The sequence below is a fragment of the Palaemon carinicauda genome, chromosome 44, assembly GCF_036898095.1.
Source record: "Palaemon carinicauda isolate YSFRI2023 chromosome 44, ASM3689809v2, whole genome shotgun sequence".
NCBI classification, from domain to species: domain Eukaryota; kingdom Metazoa; phylum Arthropoda; class Malacostraca; order Decapoda; family Palaemonidae; genus Palaemon; species Palaemon carinicauda.
In genome coordinates, this window is record NC_090768.1 from 35779144 (window position 1) to 35796494 (window position 17351).

A 17351-nucleotide genomic window follows, 5' to 3' on the forward strand; every position below is an offset into this window, starting at 1 on the left:
TCTGAGGTTTTCCACAATTTCTTTCGCACCGTTTGAAAACTTTACTCTCTTCCATTTACTTCCATTGAGTTTTTTCAGCATTCTGCATCTGTTCCTGCATATATCAGAAGCTCTTTCTAATACTGTTGTTTTATTCGCTGTTAACTCTTTTGACTTTTGTCATTCTATTCCCTCTTCACACCTCTCACTATTTATTAGAAATTGTCCTCTTCAGTTCTATTTTGGTTTGATTTACTTGCCAGTTTATCCTTTCTTCTATTTTTCTTAGCGTTATGTTCTGTAGCTTCCTATCTCTTCCCTTATAGCTTCTATTTTGTAAATTTTTTCTTTCTAGAATGTACAGAATACAGAGGAGTTTCTCGTGGCTAGATGGCAGGTTATGTTATTTGTGGTAAAAGTCCTATCCTTCCTCCCGGCCAGTCTTGGAAGTGGCTGGTAACCCCCATTTCCTCCCATTAGACCACTTGCACTCTGTTTGCCTTTGTGGCTGCCCTTTCACCTTCCCCCCCCCCCCTAATACTCAAAAACATTCGTTTTTGAGCCTATCTCCCAAAATTGGGTACAAAATTTAACTGTGTGGCAACTCGACCATGGTCACCCCAATAGTGGCCACTCTACCTGTTCAACACCTTTAGCATCACGAGAGGCACCTCTGTCTGGCACTGGCATTCTGCTCCCTTATGTGTCACTTAAAATATTTCCTCCTCCAACTCTACTATTGTTTTCTATTCTCCAGAATCTAATTTCCTTAGTTATTCCTTGCTTTTACATTATTTCTGTTTCATTTGAATTTTCCTTTCTTTTCAACTCTGATTACTTATTTATTTTCGTTCTGAGGTTTTCCACAATTTCCTTCGCACCCTGTTTGAAAAATTAAGTCTCTTCCATTTACTTCCATTGAGTTTCTTCAGCATTCTGCATCTGTTCCTGCATATATCAGAAGCTTTTTCTAATACCTTTGTTTTATTCGCTGTTAACTCTTTTGACTTTTGTCATTTTCCCTGTTCACACCTCTCACTATTTATTAGAAATTGTCCTCTTCAGTTCTACTTTGGTTTGATTTACTTGCCATTTTATCCTTTCTTCTATTTTTCTTAGCGTTATGTTTTGTAGCTTCCTATCTCTTCCCTTATAGCTTCTATTTTGTAAATTTTATCTTTCTAGAATGTACAAAATACAGAGGAGTTTCTCGTGGCTAGATAGCAGGTTATGTTATTTGAGGTAGAAGTCCTATCCTTCCCCCCGGCCAGTCTTGGAAGTGGCTGGTAACCCCCTTTTCCTCCCATTAGACCACTTGCACCCTGTTTGCCTTTGTGGCTGCCCTTTCACCTTCCCCCCTAATACTCAAAAACATTCGTTTTTGAGCCTATCTCCCAAAATTGGGTACAAAATTTAACTGTGTGGCAACTCGACCATGGTCACCCCAATAGTGGCCACTCTACCTGTTCAACACCTTTAGCATCACGAGAGGCACCTCTGTCTGGCACTGGCATTCTGCTCCCTTATGTGTCACTTAAAATATTTCCTCCTCCAACTCTACTATTGTTTTCTATTCTCCAGAATCTAATTTCCTTAGTTATTCCTTGCTTTTACATTATTTCTGTTTCTTTTGAAATTTTCTTTCTTTTCAACTCTGATTACTTATTTATTTTCGTTCTGAGGTTTTCCACAATTTCCTTCGCACCCTGTTTGAAAAATTAAGTCTCTTCCATTTACTTCCATTGAGTTTCTTCAGCATTCTGCATCTGTTCCTGCATATATCAGAAGCTTTTTCTAATACCTTTGTTTTATTCGCTGTTAACTCTTTTGACTTTTGTCATTTTCCCTGTTCACACCTCTCACTATTTATTAGAAATTGTCCTCTTCAGTTCTACTTTGGTTTGATTTACTTGCCAGTTTATTCTTTCTTCTATTTTTCTTAGCGTTATGTTCTGTAGCTTCCTATCTCTTCCCTTATAGCTTCTATTTTGTAAATTTTATCTTTCTAGAATGTACAAAATACAGAGGAGTTTCTCGTGGCTAGATAGCAGGTTATGTTATTTGAGGTAGAAGTCCTATCCTTCCCCCCGGCCAGTCTTGGAAGTGGCTGGTAACCCCCTTTTCCTCCCCATTAGACCACTTGCACCCTGTTTGCCTTTGTGGCTGCCCTTTCACCTTCCCCCCTAATACTCAAAAACATTCGTTTTTGAGCCTATCTCCCAAAATTGGGTACAAAATTTAACTGTGTGGCAACTCGACCATGGTCACCCCAATAGTGGCCACTCTACCTGTTCAACACCTTTAGCATCACGTGAGGCACCTCTGTCTGGCACTGGCATTCTGCTCCCTTATGTTTCACTTAAAATATTTCCTCCTCCAACTCTACTATTGTTTTCTATTCTCCAGAATCTAATTTTCTTATTTATTCCTTGCTTTTACATTATTTCTGTTTCATTTGAATTTTCCTTTCTTTTCAACTCTGATTACTTATTTATTTTTATTCTGAGGTTTTCCACAATTTCTTTCGCACCGTTTGAAAACTTTACTCTCTTCCATTTACTTCCATTGAGTTTTTTCAGCATTCTGCATCTGTTCCTGCATATATCAGAAGCTCTTTCTAATACTGTTGTTTTATTCGCTGTTAACTCTTTTGACTTTTGTCATTCTATTCCCTCTTCACACCTCTCACTATTTATTAGAAATTGTCCTCTTCAGTTCTATTTTGGTTTGATTTACTTGCCAGTTTATCCTTTCTTCTATTTTTCTTAGCGTTATGTTCTGTAGCTTCCTATCTCTTCCCTTATAGCTTCTATTTTGTAAATTTTTTCTTTCTAGAATGTACAGAATACAGAGGAGTTTCTCGTGGCTAGATGGCAGGTTATGTTATTTGTGGTAAAAGTCCTATCCTTCCTCCCGGCCAGTCTTGGAAGTGGCTGGTAACCCCCATTTCCTCCCATTAGACCACTTGCACTCTGTTTGCCTTTGTGGCTGCCCTTTCACCTTCCCCCCTAATACTCAAAAACATTCGTTTTTTTGCCTTTGTGGCTGCCCTTTCACCTTCCCCCCTAATACTCAAAAACATTCGTTTTTTTGCCTTTGTGGCTGCCCTTTCACTTCCCCCCTAATACTCAAAAACATTCGTTTTTTGAGCCTGCCCTTTCACTTCCCCCCTAATACTCAAAAACATTCGTTTTTTGAGCCTGCCCTTTCACTTCCCCCCTAATACTCAAAAACATTCGTTTTTTGAGCCTATCTCCCAAAATTGGGTACAAAATTTAACTGTGTGGCAACTCGACCATGGTCACCCCAATAGTGGCCACTCTACCTGTTCAACACCTTTAGCATCACGAGAGGCTCTGGCATTCTGCTCCCTTATGTGTCAATTTTTCGACCATTGTAGAACCATTTCATTGATTGAGTCTTACTATAATTTTTTTATACATTTAGGATCAATAAAAACTAAATCTTCCATTGCTGTTATTTATTCCTCTGCTGTTATTTATTCCTCTTTCCAACACAATATATTAATTGGAGCTTGGTACAATTAAAGATTTCCATGCACAATGAAAATTCCACCCAAAAAAAAAAATAAATAAATATTATATAACATTTGTGCGTCCAGATATCAAGTTTAGCAGCCCTGGATTACCAGCTATTTTCATTTTTTTCTTGATACCGGCGATCCTCTTCTCTCGCTCTGATGATTTTCCTGGAATTTATCAAAATAATTAAGTATCATGTTTAACATATGATGATGCATAGTATCAAAAATATAGACAAAAATAACAAAACATATCAATGAATGCACAGTACCATAAAATGATCGGCAAAGCGAAAAATGCATTAGATTTATAGGTTCATCACACCTTTTGGGTATTGACATATCATAAACTGACCTTTGAGACATTAAAGTGTATGAATATAAGAAGGGGTGCAAACCTTTGAGACATTAAAGTGTATGAATATAAGAAGGGGTGCAAACCTTTGAGACATTAAAGTGTATGAATATAAGAAGGGGTGCAAACCTTTGAGACATTAAAGTGTATGAATATAAGAAGGGGTGCAAACCTTTGAGACATTAAAGTGTATGAATATAAGAAGGGGTGCAAACCTTTGAGACATTAAAGTGTATGAATATAAGAAGGGGTGCAAACCTTTGAGACATTAAAGTGTATGAATATAAGAAGGGGTGCAAACCTTTGAGACATTAAAGTGTATGAATATAAGAAGGGGTGCAAAGAGAGAGAGAGAGAGAGAGAGAGAGAGAGAGAGAGAGAGAGAGAGAGAGAGAGAGAGAGAGAGAGAGAGAGAGAGAGAGAGAGAGAGATTATGGCATCGACTAACCTGGTATGAAATAAGTTCCTATTTCCACGAAATGGCAACAGCCTTTGCCCTCTCCCAAGATTATTAAGTTCCTTTCTCGTTAGATAAAACCATTGATCATCATATAAAAGTTACGTGTGTCAAGTAGCAATGTAAATTATTCCACACTTCCATTCAGGACCTGAAAATAATGCCAGTAAAACTTGTGGATCAAAATTAATGGAATATAGATATTAATTATGGTGAACATTTAATTGGAGCCATAAACTCTCCTACTCATAACAGCAAAAACCAGTGTACAAAACATTATAATGAACCCCTTCGAAATAAAAGTTGTGAAGTTATTTACCGATATAGATTTGGCAATCAGTCCTATACACTATGTACATTTTATATTATAGCATTTCCTTAAGCAATTAACTTCAAGCTTTTACATTATTCTAATATGTTACTCCTGGGGCAGTTTTCCGTTATCAGAATTTTAACAATTACAAAGCAAGGTACAAAATATCAGTAGTCTCATTGCCATTTGGCAATTAATCCACTATACGTCAGCGTCTATCGTTGGTAATTAGCAATAGACAAACTTTTAGCCATATAGATATGAAAATTTGGGTACTGCTCCCTACCATTGACCAACAGTCGATATTAATACCAAATTAATAGAAATTGTTCAACATGTACATGGCAAGTAAATTTTTTTACTCTATTCTCTAATTCTCGGTGCTTAATTAGTCTCTTGCTGATAAGCAAATCCTGCACAAAAAATTTGATTTAGTGTAAATGATAACACTTATCCTATTTTATGGATTCGAGGATTTATAGGATTTATAAATTAATTTAGCACTGAGGATCACAGGACTTCAACTTGATAGAATACGGTAGCTATTAAGAGAGAAAACAAAAAGTAAAAAAATTAACCATATTACCAAGTACAAGTTAAATCATTTCTATTAAGGGTAAGTAAGCCATTCCATGCGTTGGACAGTGTTAAAGTCCAGAAAGAAATATGGAAGGAAGTTTAAGTATAGCTAAAAACAGGTACACTGCAAGATCATTGATCCTCACATTATGTTCAAGTTACAATTCCAATCTCTGGTATAATTTTCTTGTCCCCAACAAGCACATTTTTTCTTATTTTTGGCCACCTTTCATGATTTCTTTACATCTACTGTTCCTTTTGTTTTCATTTTTATTAGTATCTCAAACAAAGCTGCCACCCTAACCCTAGCCCTACGGACACAATAGCGAAAGCACCTAGATAAACACAGTAGAAACCTAGAAATAAAGAAAAAATTTAAAAGAAACAATCCATAGCAATACGGAAAGGGCTGAAAATACAAGTAATAAATGTTTTTAAAATACATAGAAAAGAAGATACAGAATAAAGATAAGGAAAAGACAACTTCATACGGCACTATCCAAGACCACTAGTGAACATTGCTTTGATTTCAAATGTCATCTTCTTAGAAGAGCTGCCTACAAAACTAAAACCCGATTTTTTACCCTTGACATAAATCAAATATTCCCTTAAAGTACCTACCCACATATTTGAGATATATTATGGTCAGTTTTGTCTCCTCAAGTAACTCTCCATTCAACATGACATTCAACCTCGCACCACCTTCCCTTCTCGTATATCTCATAACCTTACTCTTACCCACATTAACTCTCAACTTCCTTCCCTCACACACCCTTCCAAATTCTGTCACTAATCGGCCAAGCTTCTCTTCCGCGTCTGCAACCAGTACAGTATCATCCGCAAACAACAACTAATTTACCTCCCATTCATGGTCATTCTCGTCTACCAGTTTCAATACTCGTCCAAGCACTCGAGCATTCCCCTCTCTCACCACTCCATCAACATACCAAGTTAAACAACCACGGCGACATCACACATACCTGTCTCAGCCCGACTCTCGCTGGAAACCAATCGCTCACTTCATTTCCTATCCTAACACATGCTTTATACCTTTGTGGAAACTTTTCACTGCTTGCAACAACCTTCCACCAACTCCATATAACCTCATCACATTCCACATTGCTTCCCTATCAACTATCATACGCTTTCTCAAGATCCATAAACGCAACATACACCACCTTACCTTTGGCTAAATATTTCTCGCATATCTGCCTATCTGTAAAAATCTGATTCATACAACCCCTACCTCTTCTAAAACCACCTTGTACTTCTAAGATTGCACTCTCTTTTATCCTTAATCCTATTAATCAGTACTCTACCATACACTTTTCCAACTACACTCAAACTAATACCCCTTGAATTACAACACTCATGCACATCTCCCTTACCCTTATATACTGGTACAATACATGCACTAACCCAATCTACTGGTACCATTGACAACAAAACACATTAAACAATCTCACCAACCATTCAAGTACTGTACAGTCAAACCCCCGTCCTTCAACATCTCAGCTCTCACACCATTCATACCAGATGCTTTTCATACTCTCGTTTCATCTAGTGCTCTCCTCACTTCCTCTTTTGTAATCTCTCTCTCTCTCTCTCTCATTCTCATCTCCCATCACCGGCAGCTCAACACCTGCAACAGCAATTATATCTGCTTCCCTATTATCCTCAACATTCAGTAAACTTTCAAAATATTCCGCCCACCTTTTCCCTGCCTCCTCTCTTTTAACAACCTTCCATTTCCATCTTTCACTGTCTTCAATTCTTGAACCAGCCTTCCTTACTCTCTTCACTTCTTTCCAAAACAACAACTTATTTTCTTCATACGAACGACCCAATCCCTGACCCCACCTCAGGTCAGCTGCCCTCATTGCCTCACTTACCTTGCGCTTTACTTCCACATTTTTCTCTCTATATCTTTCATACTAAACTACACTATTACTCTGCAGCCATTCTTCAAAGCCTCTCTTTTTCTCTTCAACTTTTACCTTCACTCCTTCATTCTACCATTCACTGCCCTTCCTCATGCTGCCTCCAACAAACTTCTTGCCACACACATTACTAGCAATCCCAACAAAATTTTCTTTTACTAACTTCCACTCCTCCTCTAAATTACCAGTTTCTCTTTCTTTCACTCTGTCATATGCTATTTTTAACCTTTTCTAGATATTTACTTTTTACTCCCAGTTTTAATAGCTCTTCAACCTTCACTAGCTCCCTTTTACATCCCCCTACTCTATTCCCCCACTATTTTGCTACAACTAATTTTCCTTCTACCATAAAAACGGATTTTGAGCGAAGCGAAAAGTATTTTCTGGTGAGATGGCCATGACGTCCTAATGGAAGGTTCCTTTAGTAGCTTCCGAGGGGTATATATGACTACAGTGATATTCCCAAAGAATCAAACCAAAGGTTTCACAGAATTCTAACTTCTGGCGCGAGTACCTTTAAGATTACTCTCAAGGGTATCGTATATCATCGGGACGTATTCTTGACACGCCACATGGCAATCCGCACCCCGAATAGCCTTTACGCCTCTAGGCTCTAGGGGGAAAACGTGGCAGAATAGAAGGGTAACCGCAACAAAGATTACCCTGGTTCCCCTACTACAATCGTATCAAAACTGTGCCAACTCCCTCTGGCGATCATTCCTTGTAGCATTGAGCAAGGTGCTACAGATACAGTAGATCAGGGGGGGAAACCGTGAAGATCTTTTCATAGAAAAGAAGGGTGGGTCCATTAGGACGTCATGGCCATCTCGCCCAAAAATAGATCTTTCGCTTCGCTCAAAATCCGTTTTTTGGGCTCAAGCCATGACGCCCTAATGGAAGCATACCAGAGAATTAATGTATCAGTGGTTTTGTGTTAGTGCCTTAACCTTGGGGCAATATTTCCACGGCCAAAAGGGCCAATTGAGACAAATGACGTTACCGTTACCCGTCATCACTACTAAGCATAACAATGTTAGTGCTTCCTGCCCCCTGCAGGGAAGTGTCATTTTTAGACGTAGGAAAAGGGCCTCAAGGTAGCATATATTGTATGAACAAACATAAGTATACACTGAGAATACAAACGGTCTCAAGGATTGTATATATTGCGGAACCAATATCAGTGTCCCCATCCATTGATTGTAAGCATACAATGATATGAGAAATACTTACATGAGTAAGTTAGGGAACTCTGGTATTTTAAAACATGCAATTGTTGGGCGAATTAGGACGCAACTGCATTTTAATAGACATTAATTCCTAATAAATGACTACATGCTAAATGAATGTAGCATGATAAGGAAATTATACGAGAGACATACACAGAAATTAATGTTCCCCTTTTTGAAAGGGGGAAATGATGAGTGCCACTCTCAAACTGAAGAAAAGCTCTTTTAACAAGACTTTTCTTTATAATTTCTGTACATGAAATAGTCTAACAACACTGTGTACTATGTACATGCGGCACTAGTGGTATCCGTATAATTTCACACCTGAGATTCTGAACAGATTTAGTGTTACCTTGGCAACACTTATTCAAAGGGAGGTCACACGAAAATTGCTTACCCCTTCTCCTTTAATTGATAGTCCCAATCAATTCACTGTTCATCGCAGAGCTAGACGACAGGGTCCAAATAGCACCTGCCGCCACCACATAATGCTTCAATCCATAGATTTGCTTAGTAGTGTGTCTGTAAGACGCATTGGACAACCTCCAATCAGTAGGTGAACGAAGAGGCTGAAGTCCACACACTGAAAGGTTCAGTGATGAAGCAACTTTCCTCGGATCTTTTATCTGCAGGAGTACTGTCAGGATCCGCTCCGCGAAAAAGGTAGGTGAGCTTCGCCCTCAGTTGTAGGGATAGTTTGATCCAAAGTTTTCTCCTGTAAAGAGCTGTTCCTCCTGAAGTCTGAAGTTCTATGAAGATAGACCTTAGACACTCTAGCAGACCTAGAGAGACATCTTCCTTCAGAGGGCAGATTCTCCAGGAGCCCCACCTCTTAGTAGGTAGGACGTCTTTAATGATAAAGGTTAGATCAGAAAGAGATGCAGATCTCCCACTTAATGTGGCCCTCAACTCTGGATAGGGCCACTATTTCACTAACTAGTCCCAGAGGCTATAGCGAACCGAAAAATTAACCTTTTAGGTTAGATGCTTGAGGGAACAATCCTCATTGTTCACAAGTGAGGCATAATGTAGGACCTTGTCCAAAGACCATTAGATGGGCTTTAGTGGCGTTGCGGGCCCAAGCCTGCACATGTTATCGGAAATTTATTAAAGATTCCAATCGTTAGATCCATTTAAAGGGCATATAGAAGAGGTCTAGTCGGGGCTGACTTGCACAGAGATAATGGTCCATGGATCCAAAGATCCCATTAAGTGACCTCTCTCGCAAAGTCGGCCATACCCTTGGTGCTTGCTCAAGGGTTTATATGGAGACAAGGCCGAAGAACTAGCGTTCTCATAGTATTCAAGGATACACTGCCTCCTTCCTCAAAGGCCAACGTGCTGTCGGCCGCCAGACCCTGAATATAGGGGTGGACAGAGAAGGACAGGCAGAAGATCATGAAATTGTTTTCGGGCCCTTTTGCTTTACAAAACAATTTACTTTCCCAAGAAGACTCGTATTATCTTCTCGTTGACAAGACTTGTATTCTTCTAGGAATTCTATTTTGCCTTTAAGATCCCAGTCTTTTTCCTAACCGTTAAGGGCAAGGAATTCGTAAAATGAAGGGATCAGGTGTACTGTTTTAAATCGAAGGCAGAAAACTTCTGAACCTCCTGGATAATCCTAGGTGCATAACTAGGACTAGCCTCAGCCTCAGTTCCTTAATTACAGGGAACGGGATGTTCTTGGGCTTTCTGGGTGCTAATAGAGCCCCTCTTCCTTGGAAGGGTCTCAGCATGTAGAGGGCCTTCTGGAGGAAATTTTGATGGGCTGAATAGGAATTCTAAGTCCATCACTTCTAATGTAGAGACATGATGTCTGTTACCTCCATTAGAGGGTCCTCGTATGGGACTAAATAACGAGATAGTATCTTGATAACGCTCATGATGAAGAGAACGATCTGCAGCTCGGGGACTTGTCCCCTTCTGGGAGGGAATGGGTCTGCGTCCGTGTACCATTCCAACTCTATTGGGTGGAACCCGAGAAGAGCATCCGCTGTCACCTTGCGGATCATACATAAACGAGCTGCTGATAGGCGCCATTCCCTTAAGGAAGGGATGGCTACCATTCCCTAATGAAATGAGACGTCCCTTATCCTCGACAGTTTCGACGCCTCATTATCGCTTCGATGCCCCAGATCAACCTGAGGTGGTCCGATCTGTGTGGAGTGTGTTTATCCACCCATTACAAGGCTAAAATGGCCTACGGTTCCGTGGCCTTTGGTCATTGTAGGGTAAGCGAAGAGGGAATGACCATCATTGGTCCTATTAGATCTCTTCGAGCGTTTGATGCATATCTTCTCCAGCCTCTTAGCGCATCTTATAGTTGTGCACGTAGCACTGGGTCTGTCATCATCGTGAACTGGAGAGAGTGCAAAACTCCTCCCTGTTAGCGTTATGGAATCCTGACTGATTACCATAGTCTCTTGACAGACCTTGCTATCTCCTTTTACATCCCCAGGGGAAAAAGGGGGCGTTAGGGTGACTACAGGTTTCAATGATTTTTTAAAACATTGAAGCCCCTGAGCTGGAGAGAATCGAGATTCTTGAAATTATTTGCATCCTCAATGTTCCAGGGCCGGATCATCTCCATGGATGCCCATAGACAGCAATTTCAGGTGCTGCCCACCCCAGCCTGTCATCCAGGGCCATCGTTGCCTGAACTGTTTCTAGGCTTGGTTTCGCTTGACTGTGTCTGCTAATTCCGTAAGGATCCTAGGACTGAAACTAGTCCGACGAGAATCTCGTCCAGGATATATGTTATCTTCTGTAACTTGGATCCCAGGTAGGAGGGGAGGGGGTGATTGACTGGAAGTTGCTGATAGACATCTTCCAGGGCTGGCAAGATTGTCAACACCCCTTACTGAATAGGGTCCTTATGTTCAGAAGGATTATCATTCTGAACTTGCTGTTCTATTGAAACTTGTTGCGTGGCGCCAAGTCCAGAATGACTCGGAGATTTCTTTCATGTGAACACTAAACTGCCTTCATTGGAAATCAATGGACTCTACTTTCCTCACCGCTAGAATGCTGTAGAGCTTTAAGGTATACTCTTCTAGGGGGAATTTGAATATAAGAAGAGTTGAGGAAAGGATGGTGGAGGTATGTCCATTTCCATTCTAGTCTCATCTTGGTCAGGCCTTGGACTCCAGGGATCAAAGGTCCGGCGATCCAGGAGGAACTTCCTTCCTACCAGAAGCGTCTGTTTGCTTCGCTTGATCCGAAGGTGTATAAATCTGACTGTCTGTGGAACAACGGTCATTGTAACTGTGGGATGCTGTTTAACATCCTAGGGAGAACTAAAAAACCCTTCCGTTCTCCTTTCAGGCCATACCTGACTGTTTGCCTATATCAGCTTTTCAGAGTTTCACTGTAATAGAAGATTCCTTTCTATTGTATAAAGCTTAGGATAAGTACGCTGGAAAGAGGAGACACACAGACGCGTAAATCCTTCCAGCCAACTGCTGCGGTCTTCCTAATTATTGATTCTAGGGCATCCCCTTTCAAGAAGGGGCCGATGGAAGATTCTAGTCCATAAGGCTAGAGAAGCGCCCTACATCCGGGGAATTAATAATGAGAATCAAGAGGCTGATGAAGCATCAGCGTAAGGAAAAAAAGGGGGGAGTGGATCCCCCAAATCAGGTAGGTCTCAGCAAGGGGTTGTGCTTAGAAGCACAACGTACTGGAAAACCATTCTATTTTATGGTTATGTACCAAGGATTTCTGTCTGTGATATGGTCCTAAACTGCAGGTGTACAGGGTATTGTAAACCCCTATACAACTAGCATGTTACCGTCAAGGCTAGTGCTTGGGGGTAAGTCAACTGGCACAGTACCTCAGTACCGATATGGCTAGCAGGTCTTCGACATATCAGTGACTTGTCGGCTGTCAGCGGGTCGCTGACAGATGTCACACCATCCTAGCCAGTATTCAATGTGACTGGGTAGTGATGAAAACTATACGCATAGTCAGCGGATCTCTGAACCAGAGGAGATTCCTCGGGCTGTCGGCAGACCGCCGGTAATCGGCGGGCTGTCGATTGAAGATATACCAACTCAGCTATTGACTGGGTGGTGACCAAGGGCACACACTGCCGGCTCTTGGCGACGGAGTCAGATGTGACAGTGAAACAATGACTGCTGTCGTTGATTTCACTACAAGGTGTGGCTTGAATGTGGAGTCTCTGCTCGGTGTTTGTCAGTCGGGGGTTCGAGTCCCGCTCAGACTCACCAATGCCGTTAGTGTCTGCAACCTCATCTTGAGAGGCAGGGTTGGGGGGTGGGGTTTAGACCTTAAAAACCTTTAAAAGGAGCACTAAATCGGCATTTTAAGTAATGAGAAAGTGAATTTTTCAGTCCATTTCTCGTAGAGTTTTCACATTTTACGAGTTAGCAGTTGAACCGCATTTAAGAGATAACTTTCGAAATGAAACCAACCACAGTTCGACAGCACTAGACTGCCGTCTTGTAGATTGGGGATTTTGGAAATAATATTGCTGGGGGAACCTGCATATATCATGTCCGTGAAAATACTCATCTTTATAACTGCAGAAGACTGCAATGCATCATCTGGTGTCCCTCTTGTAAGGAAGGGAGAACAGAAATGAGTATTCAATTGATTATCGCATAGATAGGCAAATTGCAAAATCGTCTTTTGACAAAATAGCTTAGGACAGAAAGCTAAAAGAGATAGTGGGAGACACATACCCGTGTATCCCCTGTGAGCCAATGCTGTTACTTCTCAGTCTTGAGGAAATTCCTCCAACCATTCCTCCAACCGGGGAATTCCCTGAAGAAAAGGGGGCTCGAACACCTAGGTGTAAGGAAGTGTACATGCACTGTCCCCTTCTATGCTTAATGCTGTGAGGTAAGGAGGATTGATACACAATCAGAGTATCGAAGGAATGTCATTCTTTCGAAATAGGAGCGGTAACAGCAGAAGCTCGCATCCAAGATATGTTGATTAGAAATTAAAAGACATATATTTGTGTATCCCAACCCATCTATTCGCTGCAACCTCCCTTACAATATTAAATCGGGAAGTTTCCTGAACAGGGAAACTCAGGGATAAGGGCTCTCCCCTTTAGGGGTTAGAGGCGTCACACCATTGGCCCTTTACGAAATTTAATATTGCAGGGTAAATAGCAACTGATTTCAAATCAGAATATCGATGAAATATTATTCCATCAATATAGAATTGGGTTCAGCAAATATCTAGACAGGGGCACCCAATATATATTGGAAATAACTACTAGTATAATCTATACGTTAGTTATCCATCTGCCGTATTTACTATACCGCAAATATACTGACTACCTGTATAGACCTATACCGTAGTTCAGTCGGCAGAAAATAAAAGACATACTTATGCATCCCAACCAATCTATTTGCTGTGACCTCCCTTACAATATTAAATCAGGGAGTTTCTTGATCAGGGAAACTCAGGGATAAGGGCTCTCCCCTAAAGGGGTTAGAGGTGTCACACCACCAGCCCTTTACGAAATTCAATATTGCAGGGTAAATGGAAACTGATTTCAAATCAGAATATTGATGAAATATTAATCCATCAATATAGAATTGGGTTCAGCATATATCTGGACAGGGATATCCAAGATATATTGGAAATAACTACTAGTATAATATATACGATAGTTTTTCATCTGCTGTATATACTATACTGCAATTATACTGATTACCTGTATAGACATATACTGTAGTTCAGCCGGCATATGCCGGATTAGCTAGCTATTGTCGGAGCATCTAGCAAGCTAGAAAAGAGAGAGAGAGAGAGAGAGAGAGAGAGAGAGAGAGAGAGAGAGAAAGCATGGAGTGAAGGCTATCTATTACTGTATATGTATACAGTAATAAAAGATGTAAAAGTCTAATTTTACTGCCTTTCTCCGAAAAGAAGGTTCACTTCCATTTAGGCACAGTACTATTGCTGGCTTACTACTGTAGGCCAGCCTCCGGCAGCACGAGTACAGTCGGCATGCTACCTACTGAGTTAGTATCTATCTGTGCCGGTCTACTGCCGGCCAGAACAATACGCCGACAACAGAAACTGTGGCTAGCAGTTCAAGGGAGAACTGGAGAACCTTGGTGACAAAAGGGACCTCCCATCCACAGCCGCCAAAGCCGCTGAAAGCCGGCAGTCGCCGACAGCCGTCATGGCCGCCAGCAGTCGGCAGTCACCGGCAGTCGCCGACAGCTGAGGAAGTGGGGTTCTTGGCGGCTCCGGCAACCCACCGGCAATGGTAAGGTTGCAGGACTCCAGCACAGGAAAGACAATGGCTCGGCCATCGTAAAAGAACAGAGAGGGGAGGGGAAAGGGTCCTATATGAGGTAAAGGAGGGACCGACAAAGTTGCCGGATCTACACACCTTGAAGAAACTCTGTTTCAGTACCGGCACGACCACAAGCGGCAGGAGAATCATTTATTCTCCAGCTTAGGAGGTGCTAATACAGTTAAGGGGACGGCAGCTCATGCTGTTCCTCTCAACAAGGGAGAAACAGAGTTCCAATGCCGGCGCCATCCCAGGCCACAAGAGTATACGACACTATAGCCTAAGGTCGGCGAGCATAGGACTAGTCTACTAGACCACAGGGAGAAGGTGGCGGCAACATTCGACCACTTCAGGTGTAGTCTAGGGAGGGCTAGCCTCCTATGCCGGTAGTTCCGCCGGCAGGGCAATGCAATCACCCCGCCGACCAACTGCCGACAAAGACTAAATACTCTGAGGTTCTGATCGAATCCCAAAACTTGCCGACGGCCGTTAAGGGACGAGACAGAAAACTCTAGGCTAGTCATACCTGAATTCGAAATTCAAGGCCGACGCAGAGTTGTAGCCTAAGGCTACTCTCAGAGGGAAGAGAGATTACCCATAAATCTCTAGTGAGATTGATGATGGTTAATATAATTCTAGGAGATATCGATCTCCAGGAATGATAACCAATACACAAGGATAACCGGGGGAAATGACGAAAGTATATGTTGTCTAGGTTATGTTACCCAGACAAGACGAGATTTCGGTTACCTAAATCACCAAAACTCTGACATATACGATCGCCACGTTAAGGGAAAAATATGCTTATAGATATCTTTACAATATATAATGCCTAAAATAGCTTTCATAACTATGATTAAGCTATTTACACCGGAATGTCGTTCTGCTAACTAAATAGCACATGTACAAAGAACGACAGCACCATGGCGACACCGGCGATCGGCGAAGATCCGCACACAAGAAATACACAATTTCATTGCGAGGCTGGAACTAAATTACATATTGGAAAGAATCAATACTCAACTTTCTAGATGGAGAAAGAAGCCGTAGAAGCATAAAGATTCCCAGAAATCGATCGGAAATGTCAGATCGACAGGGAACATCACCTAGCTAGTCGCTACAGATAAAGTAATGACCGCCAGAGGGAGTTGGCGCGGTTTTGATACGATTGTAGTAGGGGAACCAGGGTAATCTTTGTTGCGGTTACCCTTCTATTCTGCCACGTTTTCCCCCTAGAGCCTAGAGGCGTAAAGGCTATTCGGTTATTTCGGGGTGCAGATTGCCATGTGGCGTGTCAAGAATACGTCCCCTGATGATATACGATACCCTTGAGAGTAATCTTAAAGGTACTCGCGCCAGAAGTTAGAATTCTGTGAAACCTTTGGTTTGATTCTCTGGGAATATCACTGTAGTCATATATACCCTTCGGAAGCTACTAAAGGAACCTTCCATTAGGACGTCATGGCTTGAGCCCAAAAATGATCGGACATACCATTAGCCACACCCCTAAACACGTGTGCAAGTCTTTCAATCTTCCAAATATTCTTTTAGTTATCAACACATAATCCATTAACACCCTTTCTACCACTCTTACCCATGTATACTTGTTTTTATCTTTCATTTTGAAATAGCTAGAACTTGTCACCATCTCTTGCTCAACACCTGGTACGCCATAATTCCCAATGACACCTCCTACCTCTCTAGTGCCCACTCTAGCATTTAAGTCACCCATGATAACTACATAATTCCTTCTACCCAGTACTTCTTCACACCTAGTTAATTCATTCCAGAACTCATTCTGCTCTTCACTTTTCTCACAACTTGGGCCATACGCACTGACAAAAGCCCAACATTCCCTACCCAGCCTAACCCTTTACCACATTAACCTAGATGATATCTCCTTCCATTCCACTACTTTACCTGTCATCCATTCACTCAGCAATAAAGCCACAGCCTCTCTTGCTCTTCCTTTTCAATCCCAGACACTCTACCAGACACCAAATATCACTTCACCCTTCCCTTTTATCTTCGTTTCACACAAAGCCAATATATCCATCCTTCTATTCCTAAACATGCTGTTTTGTGTTGACAAAAAAAAATAAAATTCAAACCTAGAGAAACATCTAACTTTGAAATGAGCGATCAGTTTTGATGAGGAGACTTGTGTTACTTTAACACAAAATTCTAATTTTATATTATTAGACCTATCCCCTAATAAAGACCAATATAGTCCGTATAAGGCATGATATGAAAACCTTTACACTTTACACCATTTCCAATTTACAAAGTGCTATTGTTGATTTTCAATGGTGAATTAAATCATCCCTAAAGATTCCTGTGTGTGTGTGTACAAAGATTTATTGTTACAGGCACTAACCTTTAAATAATACTGTCCAAAGATTTCGAAGACTTAGATACAAAATTGGCATCATTTATGTCCTTTCCTTTGGAGAACTTTCGAAGTCCGTGGCATACAGCAATATCACCGAGAACCAACGCAATGAGTTAACTTTTCAATACCTGGAAAAATAAAAATAATTATTTACACAGATAAATGTTCATAAATAGAAACGACTAACAACATAGTAAATGAACTGTCATTGCCTGAAAACAGCTCTACTGATAACCATAAAATAAAGAATGTGTAGAATTTTTTATTGAACTTCAAAGTATGAATT

General features: G+C 41.1%; 1 long non-coding RNA gene across 3 annotated transcripts in view; it reads right to left on the reverse strand.

Moving 5' to 3' along the window:
• Positions 1–3522: 3522 nt before the first annotated feature.
• The window catches only part of LOC137634182 (uncharacterized), an 81829-nt gene continuing 68000 nt past the window's right edge, over positions 3523–17351 (reverse strand). For 2 of the 3 annotated variants that reach the window (XR_011042484.1, XR_011042483.1), the window contains exons 3-5: positions 17051–17193; positions 4324–4483; positions 3542–3688 (exon numbers count right to left, since the gene is read on the reverse strand). This is a non-coding gene — a long non-coding RNA (uncharacterized lncRNA). Of the gene's footprint in view, positions 3689–4323; positions 4484–17050; positions 17194–17351 lie in introns of all 3 variants that reach the window. The other variant, XR_011042485.1, reaches the window with a different exon arrangement.